Source organism: Symphalangus syndactylus, chromosome 5, assembly GCF_028878055.3.
Source record: "Symphalangus syndactylus isolate Jambi chromosome 5, NHGRI_mSymSyn1-v2.1_pri, whole genome shotgun sequence".
NCBI lineage: Eukaryota > Metazoa > Chordata > Mammalia > Primates > Hylobatidae > Symphalangus > Symphalangus syndactylus.
The window spans coordinates 66879412-66901813 of NC_072427.2; the positions used below are offsets into that span (position 1 = coordinate 66879412).

The following is a 22402-nucleotide window of genomic DNA, read 5'->3' on the forward strand; positions in this document are numbered from 1 at the left end:
AAGTGTTGGAATTACAGGCATGAGCCACCACGCCCAGCCAGGCCAATATTTTTGATGAACATAGGTGCAAAAATCCTCAAAAAATACTAGCAAACTGAATTCAGCAGCATATCAAAAAGTTAATTCACTTTTTATATGATCAAGTAGGCTTTATTCCTGGGATGCAAGGTTGGTTCAACATACCTAAGTCAATAAATGTGATTCACCACATAAACAGAACTAAAAACAAAAACCATATGATTATCTCAATAGATACAGAAAAAGTTTTCAATAAAAGCCAACATCCCTTCATAATAAAAACCCTCAACAAACTCAGCATATAAAGAACATACCTGAAAATAATAAAAGCCATCTATGACAAACACACAGCCAACATCGTTCTGAACAGGAAAAAGCTGGAATCATTCCCCTTAAGACCTGAAACAAGACAAGGATGCCCACTTTCACCACTCCTATTCAACATTGTTCTACAAGTTCTAGCCAGGGCAATCAGGCAAGAGAAAGAAAGAAAAGGCATCCAAAATTAGAAAAGAAAAGGTCAAATTAACTCTTCTCACTGATGATATGATTCTATACCTAGAAAACCCTGAAGACTTCACCAAAAGCTTAAAACTGATAAATGACATCAGTAAAGTTTCAGGATACAGAATAGGAACAGCTCCGGTCTCCAGCTCCCAGCCCCAGCGACACAGAAGACGGGTGATTTCTGCATTTCTGCTTGAGGTACCGGTTTCATCTCACTAGGGAGTGCCTAACAGTGGGTTCAGGACAGTCGGTGAAGCGCACTATGCGCGAGCTGAAGCAGGGCGAGGCATTGCCTCACTCGGGAAGCGCAAGGGGTCAGGGAGTTCCCTTTCCTAGTCAAAGAAAGGGGAAACAGACGGCACCTGGAATATCGGGTCAGTCCCGTCCTAATACTGCGCTTTTCCAACGGGCCTGGAAAACGGCACACTAGGAGATTGTGTCCCGCACCTGGCTCGGAGGGCCCTATGCCCACAGAGTCTTGCTGATTGCTAGCACAGCAGTCTGAGATCACGCTGCAAGGCGGCAACGAGGCTGGGGGAGGGGCGCCCGCCATTGCCCAGGCTTGCTTAGGTAAACAAAGCAGCCAGGAAGCTCGAACTGGGTGGAGCCCACCACAGCTCAAGGAGGCCTGCCTGCCTCTGTAGGCTCCACCTCTGGGGGCAGGGCACAGACAACCAAAAACTCAGCGAGAACCTCCACAGCCTTAAATGTCCCTGTCTGACTGACAGCTTTGAAGAGAGTAGTGGTTCTCCCAGCACGCAGCTGGAGATCTGAGAACGGACAGACTGCCTCCTAAAGTGGGTCCCTCACCCCTGAACAGCCTAACTGGGAGGCACCCCCCCAGTAGGGACAGACTGACACCTCATTCAACCGGGTACTCCTCTGAGACAAAACTTTCAGAGGAACTATCAGACAGCTGAATTTGTGGTCTCACGAAAATCCGCTGTTCTGCAGCCACCGGTGCTGACACCCAGCCAAACAGGGTCTGGAGTGGACCTCTAGTAAACTCCAACAGACCTGCAGCTGAGGGTCTTGTCTGGTAGAAGGAAAATTAACAAACAGAAAGGACATCCACACCAAAAACCCATCTGTACATCACCATCATCGAAGACAAAAAGTAGACAAAACCACAAAGATGGGGAAAAAACAGACCAAAAAAACTGGAAACTCTAAAAAACAGAGCACCTCTCCTCCTCCAAAGGAACGCAGTTCCTCACCAGCAACGGAACAAAGCTGGATGGAGGATGACTTTGATGAGTTGAGAGAAGAAGGCTTCAGACGATCAAACTACTCTGAGCTACGAGAGGAAATTCAAAACAATAGCAAAGAAGTTAAAAACTTTGAAAAAAAATTAGAAGAATGGATAACTAGAATAACCAATGGAGAGAAGGGCTTAAAGGAGATGATGGAGCTGAAAGCCAAGTTTCGAGAACTACGCGAAGAATGCAGAAGCCTCAGTAGCAGATGCGATCAACTGGAAGAAAGGGTATCGCTGATAGAAGATGAAATGAATGAAATGAAGAGAGAAGGGAAGTTTAGAGAAAAAAGAATAAAAAGAAATGAACAAAGCCTCCAAGAAATTTGGGACTATGTGAAAAGACCAAACCTACGTCTGATTGGTGTACCTGAAAATGATGGGGAGAATGGAACCAAGTTGGAAAACACGCTGCAAGATATTATCCAGGAGAACTTCCCCAATCTAGCAAGGCAGGCCAGCATTCAGATTCAGGAAATACAGAGAACGCCACAAAGATACTCCTCGAGAAGGGCAACTCCAAGACACATAATTGTCAGATTCACCAAAGTTGAAATGAAGGAAAAAATGTTAAGGGCAGCCAGAGAGAAAGGTCGGGTTACCCACAAAGGGAAGCCCATCAGACTAACAGCTGATCTCTCAGCAGAAACTCTACAAGCCAGAAGAGAGTGGGGGCCGATATTCAACATTCTTAAAGAAAATAATTTTCAACCCAGAATTTCCTATCCCGCCAAACTAAGCTTCATAAGTGAAGGAGAAATAAAATACTTTACAGACAAGCAAACGCTGAGTGATTTTGTCACCACCAGGCCTGCCCTAAAAGAGCTCCTGAAGGAAGCACTAAACATGGAAAGGAACAACCGGTACCAGCCCCTGCAAAAACATGCCAAATTGTAAAGACCATCGAGGCTAGGAAGAAACTATAGCAACTAACGAGCAAAATAACCAACTAACATCATAATGACAGGATCAGATTCACACATAACAATATTCACGTTAAATGTAAATGGGCTAAATGCTCCAATCAAAAGACACAGACTGGCAAACTGGATAAGGAGTCAGGACCCATTAGTGTGCTGTATTCAGGAAACCCATCTCACGTGCAGAGACACACATAGACTCAAAATAAAGGGATGGAGGAAGATCTATCAAGCAACTGGAAAACAAAAGAAGGCAGGGGTTGCAATCCTAGTCTCTGATAAAATAGACTTTAAACCAACAAAGATCAAAAGAGACAAAGAAGGCCATTACATAATGGTAAAGGGATCAATTCAACAAGAAGAGCTAACTATTCTAAATATATATGCACCCAACACAGGAGCACCCAGATTCATAAAGCAAGTCCTCAGTGACCTACAAAGGGACTTAAACTCCCACACAATAATAATGGGAGATTTTAACACCCCACTGTCAGCATTAGACAGATCAACGAGACAGAAAGTTAACAAGGATATCCAGGAATTGAACTCAGCTCTACATAAAGTGGACCTAATAGACATCTACAGAACTCTCCACCCCAAATCAACAGAATATACATTTTTTTCAGCACCACACCACACCTATTCCAAAATTGACCACATAGTTGGAAGTAAAGCTCTTCTCAGCAAATGTAAAAGAACAGAGATTATAACAAACTGTCTCTCAGACCACAGTGCAATCAAACTAGAACTCAGGATTAAGAAACTCAGTCAAAACCGCTCAACTACATGGAAACTGAACAACCTGCTCCTGAATGACTATTGGGTACATAATGAAATGAAGGCAGAAATAAAGATGTTCTTTGAAACCAACGAGAACAAAGACACAACATACCAGAATCTCTGGGACACGTTCAAAGCAGTGTGTAGAGGGAAATTTATAGCACTAAATGCCCACAAGAGAAAGCAGGAAAGATCCAAAATTGACACCCTAACATCACAATTAAAAGAACTAGAAAAGCAAGAGCAAACACATTCAAAAGCTAGCAGAAGGCTAGAAATAACTAAAATCAGAGCAGAACTGAAGGAAATAGAGACACAAAAAACCCTTCAAAAAATTAATGAATCCAGGAGCTGGTTTTTTGAAAAGATCAACAAAATTGATGGACCGCTAGCAAGACTAATAAAGAAGAAAAGAGAGAAGAATCAAATAGATGCAATAAAAAACGAAAAAGGGGATATCACCACCGATCCCACAGAAATACAATCTACCATCAGAGAATACTACAAACACCTCTATGCAAATAAACTAGAAAATCTAGAAGAAATGGATAAATTCCTTGACAAATACACCCTCCCAAGACTAAACCAGGAAGAAGTTGAATCTCTGAATAGACCAATAACAGGTTCTGAAATTGTGGCAATAATCAATAGCTTACCAACCAAAAAGAGTCCAGGACCTGATGGATTCACAGCTGAATTCTACCAGAGGTACAAGGAGGAACTGGTACCATTCCTCCTGAAACTATTCCAATCGATAGAGAAAGAGGGAATCCTCCCTAACACATTTTACGAAGCCAGCATCGTCCTGATACCAAAACCTGGCAGAGACATAACCAAAAAAGAGAATTTCAGACCAATATCCTTGATGAACATTGATGCAAAAATCCTCAATAAAATACTGGCAAACCGAATCCAGCAGCACATCAAAAAGCTTATCCACCATGATCAAGTGGGCTTCATCCCTGGGATGGAAGGCTGGTTCAACATACGCAAATCAATAAATGTAATCCAGCATATAAACAGAACCAAAGACAAAAACCACATGATTATCTCAATAGATGCAGAAAAGGCCTTTGACAAAATTCAACAACCCTTCATGCTAAAAACTCTCAATAAATTAGGTATTGATGGGACGTATCTCAAAATAATAAGAGCTATCTACGACAAACCCACAGCCAATATCATACTGAATGGGCAAAAACTGGAAGCATTCCCTCTGAAAACTGGCACAAGACAGGGATGCCCTCTCTCACCGCTCCTATTCAACATAGTGCTGGAAGTTCTGGCCAGAGCAATCAGGCAGGAGAAGGAAATAAAGGGTATTCAATTAGGAAAAGAGGAAGTCAAATTGTCCCTGTTTGCAGATGACATGATTGTATATCTAGAAAACCCCATTGTCTCAGCCCAAAATCTCCTTAAGCTGATTAGCAACTTCAGCAAAGTCTCAGGATACAAAATTAATGTACAAAAATCACAAGCATTCTTGTACACCAGTAACAGACAAACAGAGAGCCAAATCATGAGTGAACTCCCATTCACAATTGCTTCAAAGAGAATAAAATACCTAGGAATCCAACTTACAAGGGATGTGAAGGACCTCTTCAAGGAGAACTACAAACCACTGCTCAATGAAATAAAAGAGGATACAAACAAATGGAAGAACATTCCATGCTCATGGGTTGGAAGAATCAATATCGTGAAAATGGCCATACTGCCCAAGGTAATTTATAGATTCAATGCCATCCCCATCAAGCTACCAATGACTTTCTTCACAGAATTGGAAAAAACTACTTTAAAGTTCATATGGAACCAAAAAAGAGCCCGCATCGCCAAGTCAATCCTAAGCCAAAAGAACAAAGCTGGAGGCATCACACTACCTGACTTTAAACTATACTACAAGGCTACAGTAACCAAAACAGCATGGTACTGGTACCACAACAGAGACATAGATCAATGGAACAGAACAGAGCCCTCAGAAATGATGCCGCATAGCTACAACTATCTGATCTTTGACAAACCTGACAAAAAGAAGAAATGGGGAAAGGATTCCCTATTTAATAAATGGTGCTGGGAAAACTGGCTAGCCATATGTAGAAAGCTGCAACTGGATCCCTTCCTTACACCTTATACAAAAATTAATTCAAGATGGATTAAAGACTTATATGTTAGACCTAAAACCATTAAAATCCTACAAGAAAACCTAGGCAATACCATTCAGGACATAGGCGTGGGCAAGGACTTCATGTCTAAAACACCAAAAGCAATGGCAACAAAAGCCAAAATCGACAAATGGGATCTCATTAAACTAAAGAGCTTCTGCACAGCAAAAGAAACTATCATCAGAGTGAACAGGCAACCTACAAAATGGGAGAAAATTTTTGCAACCTACTCATCTGACAAAGGGCTAATATCCAGAATCTACAATGAACTCAAACAAATTCACAAGAAAAAAACAAACAACCCCATCAAAAAGTGGGCAGAGGACATGAACAGACACTTCTCAAAAGAAGACATTTATGCAGCCAAAAAACACATGAAGAAATGCTCCTCATCACTGGCCATCAGAGAAATGCAAATCAAAACCACAATGAGATACCATCTCACACCAGTTAGAATGGCCATCATTAAAAAATCAGGAAACAACAGGTGCTGGAGAGGATGTGGAGAAATAGGAACACTTTTACACTGTTGGTGGGACTGTAAACTAGTTCAACCATTGTGGAAGTCAGTGTGGCGATTCCTCAGGGATCTCGAACTAGAAATACCATTTGACCCAGCCATCCCATTACTGGGTATATACCCAAAGGACTATAAATCATGCTGCTATAAAGACACATGCACACGTATGTTTATTGCGGCACTATTCACAATAGCAAAGAGTTGGAACCAACCCAAATGTCCAACAACGATAGACTGGATTAAGAAAATGTGGCACATATACACCATGGAATACTATGCAGCCATAAAAAATGATGAGTTCGTGTCCTTTGTAGGGACATGGATGAAACTGGAAAACATCATTCTCAGTAAACTATCGCAAGGACAAAAAACCAAACACCGCATGTTCTCACTCATAGGTGGGAATTGAACAATGAGAACTCATGGACACAGGAAGGGGAACATCACGCTCCTGGGACTGTTGTGGGGTGGGGGGAGGGGGGAGGGACAGCATTAGGAGATACACCTAATGCTAAATGACGAGTTAATGGGTGCAGGAAATCAACATGGCACATGGATACATATGTAACAAACCTGCACATTGTGCACATGTACCCTAAAACCCTAAAGTATAATAAAAAAAAAAAAAAAAAAAAAAAGTTTCAGGATACAAAATCAGTGTGCAAAATCAATAGCGTTTCTATACAGCAATATTGTTGAAGCTGAGTGCCAAATCAAGAACACAATCTCATTTAAAGTAGCCACAAAAATAAAATAAAATACTTGGGACTACACTGAACCAAGGAGATGAAAGGTCTCTACAAGGAAAATTACAAAACACTGCTGAAAGAAATCACAGATGGCACAAACAAATGGAAAAACATTCCATGCTCGTGGATTAGAAGAATCAATATTGTTAAAATGGTCATATTACCCAAAGCAATCTACAGATTCAATGCTATTCCTATCAGACTACAAATGACATTTTTCACAGAATTAGAAAAACAATTTTAAAATTCATATGAAACTAAAAAAGAGCCTAAATAGTGAAAGCAATCTTAAGCAAATGGAAGAAAGCTGGAGGTATCAGATTACTGGATTTCAAACTATACCATAAGGCTACAGTAACAAAAACAGCATGGGACTGGTACAAAAACAGACACATAGATCAATGGAAGAAAATAGAGAACCCAGAAATAAAACCACACACCTACAACCATTTAATCTTTGACAAAATTGACAAAAGTAAGCAATGGGGAAAGGACTTCTGGTTCAATAAATGATGCTGGGATAACTGGCTTAGTCATATGCAGAAGAATGAAAGTAGACCCCTACCTTTCACCATACACAAAAATTAATTCAGGATGAATCAAGGTTTTAAATGTAAGACCTCAAACTATAAAAATCCTGGAAGAAAACATAGGAAGTGCCATTCTGGACATCTGCTTTGGCAAAGAATTTATGACTAAGACCTTAAAAGCAATCACGACGAAAACAAAAATTGACAAGTCAGACCTAATTAAATGAAAGAGCTTCTGCACAGCAAAAGAAACTATCACAGAGTAAAAAGACACCCTACAGAATAGGAGAAAATATTCACAAACTGTGCATCCAACAAAGGGCTAATATCCAGAATCTGTAAGGAACTTAAACAAATCAACAAATAAAAACCACCCCATTAAAAAGTGGGCAAATGACATGAGCAGACACTTCTCAAAAGAAGACACACAAGCAGCCAACAAACATGAAATAATGCTCAATGTCACTAATCATCAGAGAAATGCAAATTAAAACTGCATCTCACACCTCTCAGAATGTCTATTATTAAAAAATCAAAAAAGAGTAGATGCCGGTGAGGCTGTGGAGAAAAGGGAATGCTTATACTCTGTTGGAAATGTAACTAGTTCAGCCACTGTGGAGAACCATTTGGAAATATCTCAGATAACTTAATACAGAACGAATCATTCAATCCAGCAATCCCATTACTGGGTTTATACCCAAAGGAAAATAAATCATTCTACCAAATACACACATGTACACATATGTTCATCACAGGACTATTCACAATATCAAAGACATGAAATCAACCTCAGTGCCCATCCATGGTGGATTGGACAAAGAAAATGTGGTGCATATACATCATGGAATACTATGCAGCACTAAAAAAGAATGAAATCCTGTTCTTTGCAGCAACATGTATGTAGCTGGAAGCCATTCTCCTAAGTGAACTAACGTGGGAACAGAAAACCAAACACTGCATATTCTCTTCTATAAGTGGGAACTAAACCTTGCATACACATGGACACAGAGATGGAAATAATAGACACTGGGGACTACAAAAGTGGGGAGGAAGGGAGGAGAGCAAGGGCTGAAAAACTACCTATTAGGTACTATGCTCACTACCTGGGTGATAGGATCAGTCATACCTCAAACCTCAGCATCATGCAACATGTAATAAACCTGCACATGTATGCTCTGAATCTAAAATAAAAGTTGAAATTAAACAAAACAAAAGAAAAAATTGTTAACAGAGTGTCTCTGTCTTAAGTTGAAATGGGAAGACCAGTTTAAATCTCTGATGATAAAGAAAATGGGAAGACACAAAGCAAGTTATGAAGCAGAAAAGAGAATCCCATTTTTACCTTAAATGCAAAAAGAACAGCAAAGTCATAACTCAATATTTTGCTTTGTCTTTTTCTAACCATAAAGATTAAAGCTAAGTCTACTTTAATCTTCATCACACCCCCTACACTGTCATCTCTCATTCCCTTCTCCCTTCCTCAGAGTAATCACTAAGACGAGTTCGTTTATATTCTTCCAATCCATTTTTAAGTAATATGTAGTAATATTTTATATTTTTGAAAATAATATCATGTGCACGTATTTTCTATCTTGCATTTTCCCTTCAACATCAAATTTTGGATCCATGTTAATATACATGGATTTAGTTTTGTTTCAACTGCTTCATTGTGTTTCCTGATGACTATTCCACATTTCATTAATGTGATCCCCTATTGATGGCATTTAGGTAGTTTACAATTTTTATGCTGTCATTAAAACAACAGCATAATGAGCTTCTGTTGTTTTCAATGCTGTTTGAGACTTACATTTTAGGGAAGCTAAGATAATACATATATTTTTAAAAGTATCTTCTCACCCCTTGTTTTTTCTTATAAGACTTTTGCTTAACAATGACATGGTCTTTTACCCAAAAACTGAAAATAGTTTTTTAAATGATCAAACAAAAGAGACAGTTTAGATAAACAGACATTTTTTTTTCCAAACTCTCCATTCCTTTTGATTCTATGAAGTCATGAAGACAGAAAGGAATTATCAGTGTTACTAATTAATTGCAGACCCTTAGCTTTTAAAGTGCATCATTGTATATTTGCTTTAATAGTACCTTCTTGGGTTTATATCAAAAAGCAGCTGCATGAAGCTCTTTGCCTCATTTGGCCTTTGTTTATTTATACTTTTTGCTTATGCTCAATCCCAGTTTATTACTCCCTCATGATTTCCCTGGCAGTACAGAAATCGATGTTGGAGCACAGTATCTAAAATGTGACAATTATCCTTCGTGACTGTCTGGTGTTGTCCTTAACAGGAGTATTTAGTTAATCCACTCGATGGCATGCTTTGTACAGAAACATGAGTTTATGCAGAGATACAATTCCAATAGGGATGCAAATGAGTCATAGTAGTCAATTAGCTTTTGGTGATGATGAGTCACAGGAACCAAAACGTTTTGCAAAGCGTTTGGCAGATGACCAAATGCTCTAGCTTGAGCTGCCGAGATGTGACATTTTAGAAAATGGGAAGAAAATCATCATATCTTAATATCTCCTCAGGGAAGATGTTTGTCAGTTGCCTAGAGGAATATTTTCATTCTTGCACATACTGCTCCCTAGACTTGGAACACCCACTCTAATGCCACCACCTCTGATTGGCAAATTCCTGTTATTCAGGACCCATCTCAGACCTGAAGCATTTCCTGAGGCACAATTACTCACTCCCATCACTGAGCCCATAGCTGCTGGTTTCTCATGTTATTAAACCATCTATCAAGTGATATTGCAATTTACCTGTTCCTATGTTTATCTTTTCTCCCATTCTCTGGAATAAAAACCCTGTCTTAGTTGTCCCTATGTACTTAGTAAATGACACATAACAGGGCTCAATTCATTTTTGTTTCTTTGTTAAGTGGATGTGTTTCTATTTATGTGGGCATTATGAAATACTAACAATTATAAGAACAGTAATAGTTAACATTTACTGAGTGCTTCTTACATATTAGGCAATGTCTGAAGTGCCTTCAGTGTATTAACTCATTTAACTCTCCCAACATCATCCAGGAGGTACGTACTACAATCCTCTTCAGAGATAAGAAAACTGAAGCACAGAGAATTTAAGTAACTTGTCCTAAGTTGCACAGCTACTTGGTGGTGGAGTTAGGAATTGTACTCAAGCAGTCTGACATCCGAAGCTACATACTTAAGCAATGTGCTACATGGCATCTATTTTTTTCCTTAAGAAAAGAATCTAAAGACAATTTTAATGGACAGGATAAATAATTTTACATAGAAAAATAAAAATTGCCATCACCAAAAGAGAGTGTCTTAGGATTAACCTGAAAGCTATTTTTGAATGAGGTAGAGCTGTACCTTTTTGCCTGAAGGGAAGTCTGTGATGTATAGTTACGACAACCAAATTGTAGAGTAATTTTGTAGTGATTCCTTGTGAATAAGAACAGTAGAAGGCTTATACAGCTTACGCTTCTTCCTTTCACATCTTTCTCCTTGCTTACAAAACACATACCTGTTGATCAGGCTGTAAATATCAGTTATGGTATGGAAGGTCACTTACAGTGGGAGGTGTTATTAATTTTTTTTGCATTATTTCATTGGTTTCAGTGGCAACATGTCACTCTGAATATTTGAAGAGGAATTTAATAAAGAAAAATTTATTGAAGACTAATAAACTGAAATTCTAGGGAGAAATCCCAGAGAAGATGACTCTCCAAGTCACACCTGAAGCAAGCAGGCAAAGTCAGCTTCGTTCAAAGCAGGTTCCTTGACACCCTCATACAAGAAGCAGTAGTTTCATTCTTAACAGGAAGCACTGTAGGAAACGAGGAAGTTGCAGTGAAACTAGGCCTCGTGGTGTATTTCATACTCACGTATGCGTCTCCCCAGGCTCCCTTCGCTCCACTTGCCCCTCAGGCCCGGGCGACTTGCTCGCTGCCCCCACCTGCCATCTCAGCCTGTCCTGGGTGAGGACCTCCTCAGTCATCCGCATCTGATGGAGCATCTCACAAAGGCTTTGGCTGCTGCCGCCATGTCTGGGTTCAGAGGAAGGACTTGCTGCGGGACAGGCGATCTGGCTTCCCCAGCAGCGGCCCCAAGGGACTGGGAACACAGTCTGGAAGCACCAGGGAGGTCATGCTCTGTGCCGCAGGCTTGGCAGGAAATGGAAAAGAGCCAGAGCGTCAATCTCTCTCTCATCCTCCCTCGAACACGTCTTCTGAGGCCCACTGCTTCCACATGGCGTTTGCAGAGATGTCTGTTGACCAGGCAGCAGACCAGGTCTTCTCGTGAAGCTATAGCCGCTCTGTAATGCACTGCCTGGTTTTTGCTTTCTCTCCTTTGCTGCTCCCTTCCCATTTTGCTCTCAATCTTGCGGTCCTGGGAGCCAAGAGTCAGCAGTAGCAGGTTAACTTTCATTAGGCTTCGTCTTCTAGGGGCCCAGGGTGAAGGCATAGTGAGATATCCAGGTTTTAGAAACGTTAATATCTGATGTTATAAATAGTCCTTTAGGTTGAAAATTGGGAAGCACTGTTTGAAGTTCAAGCACATGACTGAAGGCTTTGGGAAGGATACTATGCTCACTATCTGGGTGATGGGATCTGTACCCCAAACCTCAGCATCATGCAATATGCCCATGTAACAAACCTGCACATGTACCCCCGTATCTAAAATAAAAGTTGAAATTTAAAAATTTTTCTTTTTTTGATACAAGAAAATGTAGGCTAGACATAATTATTCTGGAAAACAAATTTTATTTAAATTACACAGAAAAGAATTAACTTAGGATTTTTTGCAGAGCAGGATGTTGTGAATGTTTAAATACCTTGTTTTTAAAAATTGTATTGTGTGTCTTCACTAATAGTGTTATATCTTTTGAATTAACAATCTATTATGCCCAAGTAAAAAATGGTAGCTTTATCCAACAAATATTTTGTATTTTGACCACTAAATATATAGTTAAAATAAAATAAATCGAAATAAAAGTAATGAATGCTTATTTAGAAGTTTGATAAATAAATGAATGTATGAAAATTAACCACCACCTATAATCTTATCATCCAAATACAGCCATGTTAATATTTTGGTAGATGTTTGCCCATGTTTTCTATGAATAGTATGTATATAATTTACATATCTACAGATTTATTATTTTACATTAATGGATATAATACGGTCATATATATACCATGTATATATGTAGAATATTTTTCACATGTGCTATGTTAATATTTGTATGTAACTTATAAAACCTGAATATATTGTATATATGATTTAAAGTTTTATTGTTTAACTTAGTATATTATGAGATATTTCCTAAGTTACCAGGTATTCTAAGACATGCATTTTAATCGGGATATTCAGTATTTCACGGTATGGGTAGGTCAGAGTGTATACTTAACCAAATACTGTTGTTGGACATTTGAGATGCTTGGTTAAGAGTCCCTATATACCTTTACTTTTTTCTTTTCAGAAATGTAGAATTCAGAGGGACAAAAGAAATCTTCTAAAGATGGTCTAGTTTACTTCTCCAGTACTATCCTTTAATCATGTCTATAAGCAGGACATTTGATTCCATTTTCTTTTGTTCTTTCTGTTTAAGTGCCCAATACCTTCAGCCTCCTATCGCTTTGCTTCTTGCAAAAAATGATTGTCAAAACTTCATCTGTATGATTTTGGTAATGGTAATAACAGTAATAACAGCTAGGCATATAATGCTTACCATGTTCTGGGTTCTAGTCTAAGTATTACATATATTTCAACTCATTTAATTCTTGCAAAGCCTTCTGAAGTAGATACCCATAACTATCCCCAAATTAGAGCTGAAAACAGAGAGATTAACTTACTTATTTAAATTCATACAGTTTGTAAGTGGTAGAACTAGAATTTGAGCCTAGACAATCAAGTTCCAGAATCTGAATTCTAATTACTATGCTCTAATGGATGACTCCTAAAATAAAGATGCAAAGAGGTTACATTCGGAATTCTAATTTCAATCACTGGAAATGGCTGCCTGGAACAATATGTTCAGAAGGATTCTGATGCTGTATCTGAGCTTAGAGGGGAAAAGGGCCATGATATATGAATAATATTTCCCTTGTTTGAAAGAGGAGAGTGATTATATATTTGCCATTTTTGCCCTATAATTTTAGTTACCCTACAATTATTTAAGTTCAAAAAGATAAAACTCTAGAGATTAAAAAAAGTGTAGGTGGAATAGGGTTTATGTATTTATTATTTTTGCAGGAGGGAGATGCGGGGGCAGAGGTTTGGGCTATTTTAGCCTGTGCTACCTCTGTCAGTGCAAATGACTCCATATGCATTTCAGGACCTCCATTTTTACAATTGTTTTTAAAAAGAGCCTGTTGCATTCTGTCTGTCCTTGGTAGATATAAAAGCAAAGAACAATGAAAACGCAAAGAGTTTGGAGACGTAGACATATAGGCTTCCTTTTTCTGGTTCCATCAAATTAACTGTGTGTTCTTCTGGGGTAGTTACTTGACCTTTCTTACCCTCGATGTTCTCATCTGTAAAATGAGAAAATAATTCTTACTTCTTAAAGTGTTGTGAAATTAAGTCAGGTAATTGTGTATGAAGTCCTTTGCATACAAAAGACAATGTTCTCTCCATTACTGTCTCATATTCACCAACGGATTGTATCCTTGCATATTATTTTTCCTTTGATTACTTCTCATAGAATCCATTTGCTAAAATCTTTAATAGCTTAAAAGTTTTTTGTTTCTTGGTTATATGGAAATATTGTCAAGCTTTAGTTATAAATATTTCAGAAATAAACATAAAAATGAAGTCCTTGCTAGTCTTTGGTAACCATACAAAACTGTACAATGGGTCAATTTAGTGCTTGCTTGCTCAATAATTATGTTTTAAAAGGTTTTAATAGAACGTCTGTTCTTTTTATGTTCATAATAGCACCAACTATCCAAGGCAGAAACTTGAGTCTTTATATCAGTTTTCTTTCGTTTTAGATTACTTCTATTGCTATTTCTTCATGTTCACTAATCTTTTCTTTGGCAGTATCTAATTTGCTGCTAATTCCATCTGTGCAGAAAAGACATAATATAGCAGGCTTGATGTTGCTACCTTTAGAAGGATCTGCCTGGGGGGCTGGCCCTAGACTACCATCTGGGAACTTGGCTTTGGGATGTTCCCTACACTGCTAAGGATGATTTGCTGACGTGAGACACCGAACTCTTATATACCAGCTTGCCTAGATTATTTGTGCAAACAATATAATTAATGGTGAATGCCAGCTTTTCTACCAGATGTCTAAAATTTTGGTAGCTGTGGCTTATCGGAGGCAGAGACTGCCAAAATAATCAGCCCCCAGTGAAAACTCTGAACTTTGAGTCTTAAGCAGAAACACTGCATTTTGTTGGCTAAAAGAGTGTGTTCTATGTGGCCACCCCATCCCTCTTCAGCCCCAGAAAGAGAACTTTGGAAGCCAGTGCCTAAATTCCTCCAGGCTTCACCTGGTTTGTCTTTTTCCCTTGCGAGGCTGGCTGTATATCTTATGCTTGATAAACCATAGCTGGGATCATCTTGCCTCTGAGCCCTATGAGCCCTTCTAGTGAGTCCTAAATGTGTGGGTGGTAGTTGTGAGACATCCAAAGCACCATCCATTGAATTTTTAATGCCTAGAAGTTTAATTTGAGTGTTTTAAAATATCATCCAGCTGGGCATGATGGCTCAGGCCTGTAATCCCAGCACTTTGGGAGGCTGAGGCAGGCAGATCACTTGAGATCAGGAGTTCGAGACCAGCCTGGCCAACATGCTGAAACCCCATCTATACTAAAAATAAAAAAATTAGCTGGTGTGATGGTATGGGCCTGTAATCCCAGCTACTTGGGAGGCTGAGGCAGGAGAACTGCTTGAGCCCGAGAGGTGGAGGTTGCAGTGAGGCAAGATCACAGCACTGCACTCCAGCTTGGTTGACAGAGCAAGACTCTGTCTCAAAAACAAACAAAAAAACAAGTATTATCCATGTCTCTTTTTAACAAGCTCAATCTTTTCTCCACTTTCTTGGGCATATGGAATATATTTATCGGAATTGTTTTAATGTCCATGTCTACCAATTCTACACTGTGTGTCATTTCTGGGATTGTTTCTCTTATTTATTTTACTACTCACAGGAGGTTGTATTTTCCTGCCTTTGGCATACCTAGTAATTTTTGATTGGATGCCAGACATGACGAATTTTACTTGGTTACATATTGGAAGAATATTTCTTTAAATATTCTTAGGCCTTTTTTTTTTTTTGGTTGGCAATTAAGTTACTTGGAAATAGCCTGACCCTCTTGAGTCTTGCTTTTAAGCCTTGTTAGGCACAACTAGAGTGGACTGTGGTTCCAGCACTGAGGCAATCCTCTTCTGTGTTCTCCATCTGATGCCCTGTGTATTATGAGGTTTTCCCATTCTGACTGGTGGGAACACAACCTGCTCCCAGCCATTTGTAAGTCCAAGGGATTGTCCTGCCCATTTCAGGTGGTTCTTTCCTTAGTCTCAGGTATCAAGACTCAAGGGGAACTCAGGAAATCTCCAGAAATTTCTCTCTGTGCAGCTTCTTTCTCTCTTGTCTGGTACTCTCTTCCTCCACCTTCTAGATGGATTGACCTCCCCTGATGCTCAACTCTAGCTCCTCAAATCAGGGAGACTGCTGGGCTTTGTGTGTGTTCTCCTTCCCTATGCTTAGGCCTGGAAACCAGACAGTGAGTAAGGCACCCCCAGAGCTCACCTTGTCTGTTTCTCTTCTCCAAGGGATCACTGTTCTCTACTACCTGTTGTCCAATGTCTAGAACTCATTGTTTTATGAACATGTTAATGAACATGCATTTTGCTCATTTCTTTTTTGTTATTTAAGCTGGGAGGGTAAACCCAGTCGTGTTTCTCTGTCATGGTCAGAAGTGAATGTCTATACTTTCTTTTTTTTTTTTTTTAATTTTAAAAATAGTATGGCTTGTGATGCAATGTTTTTTTTTCTTTTTTTAATTATGCTTTAAGTTTTAGGGTACACTTGCGCAACGTGCAGGTTTGTCACATTTGTATACATGTGCCATGTTGGTGTGCTGCACCCATTAACTTGTCATTTAACATTAGGTATATCTCCTAATGCTATCCCTCCCCCGCCCCAACCCCACAACAGGCCCCGGTGTATGATGTTCCCCTTCCTGTGTCCATGTGTTCTCGTTGTTCAATTCCCACCTATGAGTGAGAACATGCGGTGTTTGGTTTTTTGTCCTTGTGATAATTTGCTGAGAATGATGGTTTCCAGCTTCATCCATGTCCCTACAAGGGACATGACCTCATCATTTTTTATGGCTGCATAGTATTCCATGGTGTATATATGCCACATTTTCTTAATCCAGTGTATCATTGTTGAACATTTGGCTTGGTTCCAAGTCTTTGCTATTGTGAGTAGTGCCGCAATAAACATACGTGTGCATGTGTCTTTATAGCAGCATGATTTATAATCCTTTGGGTATATACCCAGTAATGGGATTGCTGGTCAAATGGTATTTCTAGTTCAAGATCCCTGAGGAATCGCCACACTGACTTCCACAATGGTTGAACTAGTTTACAGTCCCACCAACAGTGTAAAAGTGTTCCTATTTCTCCACATCCTCTCCAGCACCTGTTGTTTCCTGACTTTTTAATGATCACCATTCTAACTGGTGTGAGATGGTATCTCATTGTGGTTTTGATTTGCATTTCTCTGATGGCCAGTGATGATGAGCATTTTTTCATGTGTCTTTGGCTGCATAAATGTCTTCTTTTGAGAAGTGTCTGTTCATATCCTTCACCTGCTTTTTGATGGGGCTGTTTGCTTTTTTCTTGTAAATTTGTTTGAGTTCATTGTAGATTTTGGATATTAGCCCTTTGTCAGATGAATTGATTGCAAAAATTTTCTCCCATTCTGTAGGTTGCCTGTTCACTCTCATGGTAGTTTCTTTTGCTGTGCAGAAGCTCTTTACTTTAATTAGATCCCATTTGTCAATTTTGGCTTTTGTTGCCATTGCTTTTGGTGTTTTAGACATGACGTCCTTGTCTATGCCTATGTCCTGAATGGTATTGCCTAGGTTTCTTCTAGAGTTTTTATGGTTTTAGGTCTAACATTTAAGTCTTTAATCCATCGCGAATTAATTTTTGTATAAAGTGTAAGGAAGGGATCCAGTTTCAGTTTTCTACATATGGCTAGCCAGTTTTCCCAGCACCATTTATTAAATAGGGAATCGTTTCCCCATTTCTTGTTTTTGTCAGGTTTGTCAAAGATCAGATGGTTGTAGATACGCGGCATTATTTCTGAGGGCTCTGTCCTGTTCCGTTGGTCTATATCTCTGTTTTGGTACCAGTACCATGCTGTTTTGGTTACTGTAGCTTTGTAGTATAGTTTGAAGTCAGGTAGCGTGATGCCTCCAGCTTTGTTCTTTTGGCTTAGGATTGACTTGGCAATGCGGGCTCCTTTTTGGTTCCGTATGAACTTTAAAGTAGTTTTTTCCAATTCTGTGAAGAAAGTCATTTGTAGCTTGATGGGGATGGCATTGAATCTATAAATTACCTTGGGCAGTATGGCCATTGTGAATGTCTACACTTCCACGCTATTCTTTGAAACATTAAGGGTTTGGATTTCTCGTCACTAGGGTCCATGCTTGGCACATAGTAGGTAGTCAAACATTATCTGTTGAATAACAAAATAAATAAATAACTGGTGTCCTTAACTTTACTGTGAAGTTAAAGATACGGTATTATTTTTTATTCACCAGACTAGACACTATTAAAGCTTCGAAAAACTCTATTGAGATCCATGTAGGGTTGGGTTAAAAATTCCTGCCCTGCCACAGCAACTCTCTGATCCTGCATCTTTTCCCTTCCTAGAATGACATGAACCTTGTAAGGTAGGCATGAAAGTTAAAGGAGAGGGGGTATACGCAAAGCACACGGTAAGTTCTCAGTGAAAATTGGAGTTCTTGCTGTTCTTGGTGTGCTGAAATAATGACCATACATTGATACAGAGATTTTATCATCCATGTGCTTTTTATATATGTATCTTATATAATCCCAACAATTTATTTCCCCCAAATTATTAATCAGCACTGTCATAAAGCAAATGAAAGTCCACAGAATCTTCCAGAATAATAAAAAAAACTGGCTAAAATTGGAATATTTGGAGACTTGACAACAGAGCTTTGCTTGTATGGAAGTCTCTTAAACACCACCTCTATTTCTGGTTTTCAAGAAGAACATCTGAGCTTGCATGATAGACCTTGTCTCTCCAGTTTTCCACCTGTTCTTTCTCATCTACTTGTGTGTGCCAAAAACTATTTCTCACACACTCTCCTTTGTACTCACCTTTTATAATGTGAGGCCTAAAGTTAATAGTATGTGCTGTCTTGACATCTGGTAAAATTGGGAAGGCCTTGAATGGCCTAACTACAAATTCTCCTCCCTACTCTCCTCTCACAGATGACGTCCCCCCAGCCAAACAACCCTCCTTTTTGAGGGGACCAGGTGCAGTTCCTATTTATCCCTGGGTAGTGGGTTTTAATTTCCTCCTGAGCAGTTTTTCAAACAAGCCAATTACATCCTCCTGTGGGAGCCAGGAGGCACCAAATCTTCTTGACACTACAAAGCCTGCCTCCCACAGCCCCTGGTTATTCATTCTGTTCCGGATTGCAACCCCTGTGTGGCCCTGAATGGTGGGCTGTGTCCTCCTCCCCTAGGCTGGGGTATATGTGACTAATGAACTGCTGTTGGTCTCATCTGTCCAATGCTTAGAGTCATGTGTTTGGCCATCTTCCTAACCCTAAGGGGGAATCTCTCTGCCACTGATAGGATGAATAGAAACCCATTCAAACCCACTATACTTCCTACTTGCATTGCTGCTCCCAGCCTTTCAGTACTTGTAGTGAAATGTCAAGGCAGTGCCTCCAGATTCACTCCATTGAACACAAAATTTAGGTTAAAGAGTGTGAAGGGGAGGAATGGGTAGGAAGAAATATAGCATTTAAAAATGTGCTTGTTAATACTTTGAAAACTCTGGAGGTTTAAAGATAGGTTCCTATAAGAGATCAGGGAGGAGGGAATAAGAAGTGAGACCTGGCTTCTCTTGCTCCGGCTTTGCCACATGTTGGGAGAGGATAACCTGAAGTGTGGCAGACAGGATGCTCTTCCTCTTCACTCTATTCTTCTCTTCATTCGCACCCATTGGGGGAAGGAGTCTTTAAACCCCATTATATATCCAAGTTATGCTGTGAGATGTGGCCGGTAATTGGGAAGAAGAAACCTTGCTTGTTTAATGACCTCTTTGGTCAAAGCTCCCAAAAGGAATATTGGAATCTACTGTTACATCCCAAAATAGAACCAGAAGCAATGGTCTGGTTGTCTTGAAGAGCTAGTGTAGGTAGGAGGAATGGAGCCAGAGTCTGGGTGAGAAAAGTGAGGGAAAAACAGAAGTATCAGCACAGCATCTGTCCTATTGGAATTGATATATTTCGGTGTATAAAATATAATTTTTACCAAATATATAAATAACAAGAATATAATTAAATTAAAAAACATGATGTTTCTGTCTATAGTGTATTTCCTCATAAAATTCCTAGTTTTAGACACATTTGATTGAATAATTTCAGTTAAAAGGAGAATTTTAGATGAATCTAGGAATTTTTCATAGGTAGCTGAATTTATAGTTTTCCTGCTAGCTGCTAAGATGTGTAATTGTCTCAGCTGGCAAAGATCTTCTTTCACTTTGACTAAGAATGGTCTTTCCTAAGATAATGAGAGAGAATTCTACTAATATTCATTGAACAGTCTGGGAACCATATAAATAATACACCAGGCTCTATGCTAAGCATTTGCTTATACGTGTTAACCCATTTAGTCCCCATAAAACCCTACAAGATAGGTGGTGTCACTGGTTGTTACTTAACTTCTCTGGGCCCCATCTATAAAATGGGTGGAGTCACAGTACCCATCTCATTGAAGTTCTTGTAAAAACAAAGTGACAGAATCAATGTAAAGCACGTCACCCAATTCCTAGTACACATTAATTGCTAAAAACATTAGCAATAAAAAGCTACACTAATTTTATTCCTGACTATTCACAGGAAGTGTTTACAGATATTAAAAATATTTGAAATTTTTAAAGCACTCAAAATGTTAAACATTTCATCACTGGGCCATGATTTGAGCACAAGCTTGGATTGGTACCTGTTACAGCCAGGTCATCTCTCAGACCACAAAGGTGTGTTGTGTTTTCTGGCCCACGGCACAGGGTAGGCAGTGCAGTATTTGGGCTAGCACAGTGGCTGAGGCAAGGACTGTGGAGCCAGATTGCCGGCCATTTAGTAGCTGTGTAACCCTCGGCATTTACTTAAACTTCCTGTGCCTCAGTTTTTGTAAAATGGAGAGAACAAGTACAAACTTCAGAGGATGGTCATGAGGATGAAAGCAAACAGTGCATGTAAAGTGTGCCTGGCATGTAATGAGCACTTAATAAATGGTAGTTATGACACCTCAATGAACAGCATTTGAGTAGATCTTAATACAAATACTAACAAGGCATGAGACCCGGAGTTCTCACCATTATCATGTAGAGAAGTCTTTGATAAGAATGGCTTTGGGTGTTTAAAGAGCCAGCATGTATTATTTGCAAGGCATCATGTTAGCACTTTCCCCATTTTATTTAATCTTCATACTAATGCTGTATGATAGGCACTATTGTTCTTCCTATTTTACAGATGAGGAAACTGAGGCACAGAGAGATTAAGCACCCATTACTCCAAGCAGTCAGCATGACTCATTACATTGAAGAGCCACACAAATGTGGTTTGGGGTACAGGGTACAGAGCTCACTCAGCGATAGTGTTCACATGCTCAACGCTGGGCCGCTGATCAGGAGGCAGCAGCCTGGTTTTGGAGGGGAGAGGGCATGCTAAGCCCTTGCAAATTCATTTGTTTGTTAGCAGAGAGGGCCAGATGTGGTGGTGATGATCTGTGGGCACATTTCTTACCCATTCGCTGAGAAGCCACTGTCTCAAGAGGCCACCTCACTGAGCCTATTAGCTAAGGAGATACCAGAGGAAGTCCTTCCCAAACTGTGGGTACCTGGCCTTAGGGTGAACTGAAAAAAATCAAGGGAGAAAGGGATGGATCATGTTTCCTAGAGTAACATGCCTCCCAGTACAACACTGAGATGAGCCAGTGATGGCTTGTTTCTGCCCAGAAATATCCATCCTACCACCTGTCTAAAAACCTCTCTATTTCCAGAAGTCCCTGTTACAAAGGGAAGGACACAGGGGCCATGTTTAACTATCTTCAGTTAATCCCTCAGAGTAGCTGCTTTACGTATATTTGTTGAAAACACCAAATTTAATGTCATCTAGCTGAGGACAAGAAAGGTAACAAGAATGGGAAACTAAAGGGTGTTTGTGGTTGGAGATGGGGTGGCGTGAGAGAAAGGATGGGGATGGGGAAGGAGGAAATCTGAGAAGGAAATTGGTTGAGCACCAAAGACAGTCCTGCTGGCTTCCGGTTTCTCTTAAGCAGCCTTGGAAATGGCATTCAGGAAGACCTCGTGATTTTTTGGCATGTGAGTTGTACAACACTGACCTTAGAAGAGGAGAATTGTTTCTTTCATCTTTAAAAACACTTTACTTTCTATTCAGCAGCTGTCTTATTGCAATTTGAGTACCCATCAGTCAAGTAGACATTAAGTGGTTTCTTATATAAATGCTTACAGAGTTCTGACTTTGCAAGCATCTCTGAAAAGCATTCTATTCCTTCTAAGTTCTTTGAAATTTTCTTTTGGCTCCATCAAGTGTATACAGATATATCTAGAGATGGAAATTGTTCCTGTGCAAATTAACTTCACAATCACAAAGTTAGGACAAAAGATAATGCTCAAAATTCACTACTGGAAGCCCTCTGAGGATCATCACCAGGTAACATGA

The 22402-nt window shown here is 39.5% G+C and overlaps 1 protein-coding gene across 3 annotated transcripts in view; it reads right to left on the minus strand.

The window, feature by feature from the left end:
- The window catches only part of LMNTD1 (lamin tail domain containing 1), a 208203-nt gene that overhangs the window by 18703 nt on the left and 167098 nt on the right, over nt 1–22402 (minus strand). Inside the window, exon 10 of one of the 3 annotated variants that reach the window (XM_063639977.1) lies at nt 13756–13966. The exons of 1 other annotated variant lie outside the window; for it this stretch is intronic. The gene's annotated coding sequence lies outside the window, so the exon portion shown is untranslated. Of the gene's footprint in view, nt 1–13755; nt 13967–22266; nt 22286–22402 lie in introns of those variants that run through there. One more of the 3 variants, XM_063639978.1, reaches the window with a different exon arrangement.